We start from the raw sequence: 8126 nt of genomic DNA, 5'->3' as shown, positions 1-8126 counted from the left end.
CAAATTGCACCCATTTGCTAAATCAGTTTCTTAATTGGTTTAAATCAGTGTGCCCCCTTGTGTAACCTCATAAATCAGTGTCAGAGTGAGTGATCTTGATTTAGTTTAACTTGGTAACAAACTGAACTAAAGATTCTATATCCACACTAGGGGCTTGCAGGGACTTAACTAATCAGTTTAGAAATTGATTTACTTCAGTTGGTGCAATTTCAGCATGTAAACCGGGCCTCTGTTGCAAATCCAGACTAATTGCATCAGCTTCACTGGTAGTTGCTCAGTGTTCAGCATTTCTGAAAATCAAGTCATTTATTTAGTCTCCCAAAGCCATATTTAGGTCTAACTTTGGGCAGCCATTTTTGAAAATCTTGGAGATACAATTTTTGTTAATTTGAAGAAGCTTTTTTCTTGTGCTTCTTCACTTTTCAGCCCCTGTAGTTAGAGCTATAAAGGTTTTAAAAAATCCAGTAAATTTTCTCTGACCAGTTTAAAATGCAATGGGAAAACTCCCCATCCAATAGTAAATGAGCCCATGTATCATCATTACAGAATTAGCAACCGTAGTTCTGAAAAAGGTCAAACAAGGAAAACGACTTTAATCATCTCCTACAGTCAATTTATATTCCAAATAATGTTATTTCATCAATATCACCTGAATAATGTTTGAAATCAAAATAATTTCAACAGATTTTACAGGAAGAAAGATTCCTTTGATACTTTGCCTTCCTTTTGTTTTCCCCAGTTATAAATTCTTTCATTTGACCTGTATATAAAAAATTTTATATGTGATTTACACTGTGTATCTTTAAAGTTTCCTCTAATCTTTTTTACCATTATGCAAGGCATTAATGATATAAGCAGGTGTTCCCTGTGCTAAGAATGGAAATATCACTCATTTTATTATTATTATTTAACATTTATACTAAATCAACATCTATCAGCCTTACACAGCTCAGGGCCACGTTTTGCTGGCTGCTATACACACACAGAATAAATTACAGTTCCTGCCCCAAAGATATTCCAGTTTAAAAGACTAGACTTAGTGGGTGATTGAAACAAAGCAGTGGATCAATTTTTCTTTGAAGCTATAAAAAACAAAATCAAACATTGCCATTTATTTTAGTATCTTCCCAACTCTAACTGGATGTGATTTCATTTCCAGAATTATTTTTGTAAAATCACTATATTTAAAGACTGGAAATCTTTAAATAAAGATTCAGTTTAAATCTTTTAAATCAATGTAAAGCAATTTTTCTTTTCAATAATCATGTCCCAGAATGAAACAGTCTTTTGTCTTCAAATGGTGTTTCAGGTCGCGAGGTTTGGACTATGGGTGTCTATGCAAGTTATTTCCACAAGAGCGAAGGACAAATGCTTATAGACCTGACAGATCCTTCTCAGGCAAACTGGATTACAGCACACGCGGAGGCCTGCAAAAGTAAGCTGATTTTTTTTTAAGCTTGATTCTAAGGGCCTCCTGTGAGGTGCTGACCTTCCAGTGTCTTCTGCTCACAGTCCAAGTTTCACCCCCCCAACATGACAGGTGTGACGGAGTAGGGAGTATTAACCTGGGAATGTGCATGGGAGTTTTACTAGTTTACTGGCATCTGCTAACACAGGGTGTGCCTTCGTTTCCCTGGGGTGCTGCACCAATACTAGATGGGGACGGGAAATAAGGGGGTGACTTCACTGAGGGATGATACCTGACGGCCAGCATGTAAGCAATGGTGGCTGCTCTTCGTAACCTGAGCCCAGGAGGGGGTTGGGGCCAGGTGATACCTTCTGCCCGGGAAACTGGACAAAGCCTGGAGGAGGGGCTGGGGGTGTGTCTGGGGGAGGCAGCAGGAAGGGGTTTCAGTTTGGAGCTATGCTGGGGAGATGGGGAGAGGCCCAGAACCTGGGTCTGGGCTCCCCACCCCCCAAGAGGGAGCCGACTGAGGGGTCCTGTTTTCTGTTCCTACAAGCTCTGTTTTAGACTGTGTTCCTGTCGTCTAATAAACCTTCTGTTGTACTGGCTGGCTGAGAGTCAAGGTGAATTGCAGGAAGTGGGGGGTGCAGGGCCCTGACTCCCCCACACTCCATGACAACTGGTGGGTGAGGTGGGATGTACTGCACCCCGTGGATGGCGCTTCCTGCAGTAAGTGACTGGGGAGCAGTAAAATGAAGGGGGATTGACAAGGACCAGGAGCGCTGAAGGCTCAGAGAGGAGCAGTTTCAGGAGGCGGAGGAGCTACACTTAACCCCTGGGAGTGTGTGACCAGCGAGAAGGACTGTTGCAATAACGGGGTCCCCCTGGGGACTGCGGGGAGCGATTTCAGGGGTGGAGGAGCCTGCGGCTTGACCCTGGGAGAGAGGTGGTGACCTGGAGAAGGGCTGGCACAGTCAGGGCTCTTCCTGGAAACCTTGGGGAGCTGAGAGCACACAGGCCTGCAAGTCCACAACAACTTGGGAACAGTGGGAAAAATGTATAACCATCTCCTTAAGAGGGACCTTGTAGAGCTGTGCAAGGAGAGGGGGCTTCACAGAGAGAAGGGCACCAAAGCACAGTTGATTGCCCAGCTGGAGGAGGAGGATCACTCGGAGGAGCTGATCCCTCCCTGTCCCTGAGGGAAGCAGCCCGACAGATGCAGCACCGGCACCGGTGTCTATCCCGGCTGGGAGTGGTCAGACTGCTGCCAAGGGCACTCCGAGGCCCCTCCTGCGTATGGCTAGGGGAGGGGCTGGAAGCAGCCAGGTGAACCCCAGGGACACCATGACCCCCGCAAAGAGCAGGGGATCCTCACGGCCAAGCTCCCCGTCACTGGAGCTGAGGCAGCTGGAATGGGAGAGGGAGATAAAACTGAAAGAGCTGGAGGGTTGGGAGAAACAGCAGCAGCATGAACTGGAGTTGGCAAAGCTGAGGAGCAGAGAGCCTCCGGCTGCGGTGAGTGAGGGGGGGACCCAGGACTACATGGGACGTCGACAAGCGCATCCTGGCCTGGCGTAAGGAAGGGGAGGACGTAGATGAATTCCTGATGGCCTTTGAGAAAGCCTGCGGGCTGCACAGAGTTGATCCTGCAGACAGGCTCCAGTTTCTCACCCCCTTACTGGACCCCAAAGCCGTGGGGATGTACAGCCAAATGGAACTGGTGGAGGCAGGGGACTATGAACTGTGCAAAAAGGCCCTGCTACGCAAGTTTGGGATGACTCCCGAGGCGTACCGGAAAAAGTTCCGGAGTCAGCGTAAAACCCCTGAGGACACATATCTGGAACTGATCCTCCGAATGGAGGGATATGTCCACAAGTGGGCAGATGGGTCCCAGACTAAGGAGGACATGGTTAAACTGATTGTACTGGAGCACCTGTATGAACATTGCCCATCCAACCTGAGGATATGGTTGGTGGACAAAAAGCCAGAGGACCTGCCAGTCAGGGGGTAGAACGGAGGAGTCCCAGAAGAATAAGCCCACCATGGTGCAGAGAGAGTCACCCTGGGACCCCCAAAAGCAGGAATGTGGAGAATCCCCTCTCCAGGGGAACAACCGGCATCAGGACCAATCGACCCGCTCGAGGAGACCAACGAGACATGAGCTGCTATTACTGTGGCCAGAGAGGCCACATACGGACCCAGTGCCCCAAGCTCAAGGACAGACTGAGCAGACCGAACCCACCCAGGGTTAACTGGGTAGGGACCCAGCTGGAGGAGGGGCCGACTTCCCAGGCAGGAGGGGCTGGCAGCTTTCCAACTGCTCAGGAGGGAGGAGTTTCCCAGACCAGCTCCTCTGGGGGCTGGATGCTCCGGACTCCAGGTTCTCAGTTTACAGGGTGGGCATGGGACTGTCCCTGCAGAGCAAGCGCCTTGTTCCCCTGGAGGTGGATGGGAGGAAGGTCAATGGATACTGGGACATGGGCGCGGAGGTGACGCTGGCCCGGCCCGAGGTGGTGGCCCCAGATCGAGTGGTGCCCGATACCTACCTGACCCTGACGGGTGTGGGTGGGACCCCATTCAAGGTGCCCGTGATGAGGGTACATCTGAAATGGGGGGCCAAGGAGTGCCCCAAGGACATGGGGGTGCACCATTTGCCCACTAAGTGTTAGTGGGGGAGGGCTGACAGAGGATTGGCCAAGCAACCCCCAGAATGCCCTGGTCGTGACCTGTAACCAGAGCCAGCGAGGGGCCCTACACCCTGACATCAGGGAGGGTACCTCACCGGAGGCGCAGGACCCTACGCTGGTGAGGAGGGAATGCCCAGGGACAAGGCTCAGAGGGGCGGTGGCTTCAGACCCAGCCGGCGACAGGGAGCAGGTCCCATCCCTTCCCCAGCCTCTGAGTTCCAGGCCGAGTTGCAGAAAGATCCCTCCTTGCAGAAGCTAAGGGACCTGGCTGGCCTCAGTGCGGCACAGACCATGGGGAGAGGTTGCCAGGAGAGGTTCCTGTGGGAGAAGGGATTCCTGTACTGAGAATGGGCTCTTCCAGGGGAAGTAGAGTCGTGGGGGATCTGGAGGCAGCTGGTGGTCCCCCAGAAGTACCACCACAAGCTACTGTATTGGCCCACGACATCCCTCTCGCAAGACACCAGGGAATCCGGCGTACCAGACAGAGGCTGCTACAAAACTTTTACTGGCCTGGAGTCTTTAATACTGTCCAACAGCATTGCTGATCCTGTGACCCCTGTCAGAGGGGGTTAGGGTTAGGCTACTAGCTCTACTTCTGAGAAGTCAATTTTTGTTTGATTTGCTTTGTACATTGCCACGTTCATATAAAACATGAGTATTATGGTCTCTTTCAATATTCTATGGGAATGTCATTATTTTAGTCACCACAGAGTTCCAGAACCATTGTCTCAGCATTTTACACTTTCTGCTCTTACAATATAAAGGCCATGCCCTTTCAGAAAGGTCAATATGTACTTCACTTCCATCAAACTAGCTCTTAAGGAAAGGTCAAGACCTCCATGAAGAATATCTCAGAGTACTTTGTTATACAAATATCCCCATGCATATTTGTGTGGGACACCTTCATTAACAGGCAGGCTGTGCATTTGATTTAGCAGAAAATCGAATAAAACTGAGTAACTGTATTTTTAATTGTATTTACATTTTTCACAGGCTTGTATAAAGCCATTTTATGGGGCCAGAATGACCCACAGTCTGTTCTTCTAGTATTTTATATTATCCAGGGTTTACAGTACAGGGATATCTTGCTTTGCCAGGCCCAGGAGGCAACTGTAGTGATGACACTCCCATGATGAACCATGTGTCTTGATGAGACAGAAGACCCTGTTGCATCCTGGAGACATAGTCTGGCCAGGAAGCCAGGCCTGCCCATAGGCAACAATGAGGGCATGAAGCACCCTGAAGCAACGCAACACCACAAGGAGATGCAATTTAACGTCAAATTGATACAAAATGAAATATTTCATTTCAGCTTTTCCAAGAGAAAATTGGAAATTTTTATGGAAACTGCATTTTCTGTTGAAAAATCATTTTTGATGGAAAATTATCGACCCACTTTTCCTGGTATGGGATGCCATTTCATAGAATCATAGAATATCAGGGTTGGGAGGGACCTCAGGAGGTCATCTAGTCCAACCCCCTGCTCAAAGCAGGACCAATTCCCAACTAAATCATCCCAGCCAGGGCTTTGTCAAGCCTGACCTTAAAAATTTCCAAGGAAGGAGATTCCACCACCTCCCTAGGTAACCCATTCCAGTGCTTCACCACCCTCCTAGTGAAAATTTTTTCCCTAGTATCCAACCAAAACCTCCCTCACTGCAACTTGAGACCATTACTCCTTGTTCTGTCATCCAGTACCACTGAGAACAGTCTAGATCCATCCTCTTTGGAACCCCCTTTCAGGTAGTTGAAAGCACCTATCAAATTCCCGCCTCATTCTTCTCTTCTGCAGACTAAACAATCCCAGTTCCCTCAGCCACTCCTCATAAGTCATGTGCTCCAGGCCCCTAATCATTTTTGTTGCCCTCCACTGGATTCTTTACAATTTTTCCACATCCTTCTTGTACTGTGGGACCCAAACTGGACACAGTACTCCAGATGAGGCCTCACCAATGTCGAATAGAGGGGAATGATCGCGTCCCTCGATCTGCTGGCAGTGCCCCTACTTATACAGCCCAAAATGCCATTAACCTTCTTGGCAACAAGGGCACACCGTCGACTCATATCCAGCGTCTCATCCACTGTAACCCCTAGGTCCTTTTCTGCAGAACTGCTGCCTAGCCATTTGGTCCCTAGTCTGTAGCAGTGCATGGGATTCTTCCGTCCTAAGTGCAAGACTCTGCACTTGTCCTTGTTGAACCTCATCAGATTTCTTTTGGACCAATCCTCTAATTTGTCTAGGTCCCTCTGTATGCTATCCCTACCCTCCAGCGTATCAACCACTCCTCCCAGTTTAGTGTCATCTGCAAACTTGCTGAGAGTGCAGTCCACGCCATCCTCCAGATCATTAATGAAGATATTGAACAAAACCGGCCCCAGGACCGACCCTTGGGGCACTCCGCTTGATACAGGCTGCCAACTAGACATGGAGCCATTGATCACTACCCGTTGAGCCCAACGATCTAGCCAGCTTTCTATCCACCTGTAGAGGGGTCCGGACTCACCCCTGCGGCGCCTCCTGCTGGTCGTCCAGGGAATTAGCTCACCAGCCTCTGGAGTGCCCTCTGCAGGCCAGTGATCCGTCTTGTCCTTTGCACTGGCCCCCGTGTCCCTCCCAGGACCCCGGTGCTCCTTGCTCTGGGTGCTGCTCCCTGGCAATACCCACACAGATCTGGGTCTACCCTCCCTGGGGAACCCCACCCACTATCCCCACCTTGCCTCAGCACCAGGCCACTGCCAGTCACCATCTAGCCCCCACGCCCTGGGGCAGACTGCAGTATAGGCCACTCATCACTGGCAAGGGAGGTTTGGACCTGCTGCCTTGGCCTAGCCCTGGGCTGTCCTCTGCAACCCCCAGTACCCCTTGGCCTATTACCAGGCCGCAGCCTGGGGCTTTCCAGGCTGGAGCTCCCCAGCTCCTCAGGCTGTCCCCAGCCCTGCTCCACTCAGGTACTCTGTCTCTAGCTTGCTACAGCCAGGCCCTTCTCTCTCTGCACTCAGAGAGACTCTGAGCTCTTGGCTCCCAACTTTCTTATAAAGGCCAGCTGAGGCCTGATTGGGGCGTGGCCCAGCTGTCGCTACTTCCCCAGTCAGCCCAGTGGCTTTTCCCTTTGCCCCAGCCAGGGCTGTTTTAAACCCCTCAGGCAGGAGCGGGGTAGCCACTCCGCTACAGAGCGTGCTCAGTGTCCTTTGTGGCTGCCCTGCTGGCTGGAGCTCTCCCTTCTCCTTCTCCTCTCCACCTGCCTTGCTGGTTGGAGCTCTCCCTTCTCCCTTACTTCCCTGGACTGCTGCTGGCTAGAGCTCCTTCCCTGGACTGCTGCCGCTGCTACCACTGCTGCTGAGCGAGGGGCCTTGCCGGCCAGCCTCCCCTCCCCACCATCTCTAGAGGGAGAAGCCAGGACCCCACCTTCACCATCACCACTACCACCTGTGGGGGGTCCTTTCTGCCTGGCTGCCAGGGTTGCTGGAGCTGCTGCTGCTGCCGCTGCTGCGTGTGTCCTGGGGAGCTGCTGGAGCCTGGAGGTGAAGCACGAGGACTACATAGACCATCGGCTGTTGGGGTGCCAGGTGCTCTCCTTCCTTCGGGAGGGGGGGTACTCTGTGGTTTTCCTGCAGGAGACCCACACGGATCCAGTCGCCGAAGACAGCTGGCGGCTGGAGTGGGGGGACAGGGTCTATTTTAGCCATCTCACAGTTCGTACGGCTGGAGTGGCTACCCTGTTCTCCCCCGACCTACGGCCCGAGGTGCTGGGGGTTGCCGAGGTTGTGCCGGGCCACCTGCTGCACCTCCGGGTCCACATGGAGGGGCTTGTGATCAACCTTGTCAACGTCTATGCCCTGACATCGGGCCCGGAGTGGCTGCCTTTTTATCAGCAGGCGTCCGCCTTCCTCGGCTCCTTGGATCCTCGTGAGTGCCTGGTCCTGGGCGGGGACTTCAATGCTACCCTCGAAGAGCGGGACCGCTCGGGGACCGAGCAGTGCCCGGCCGCCGCGGACGTCCTCCGGGAGATTGTGGAACATCACTCCCTGGTGGA

The sequence above is a fragment of the Terrapene carolina genome, unplaced genomic scaffold (assembly GCF_002925995.2).
Source record: "Terrapene carolina triunguis isolate 2854851 unplaced genomic scaffold, T_m_triunguis-2.0 Scaffold33392, whole genome shotgun sequence".
Taxonomy (NCBI): Eukaryota; Metazoa; Chordata; order Testudines; family Emydidae; genus Terrapene; species Terrapene triunguis.
This window is presented reverse-complemented; position numbering follows the sequence as displayed.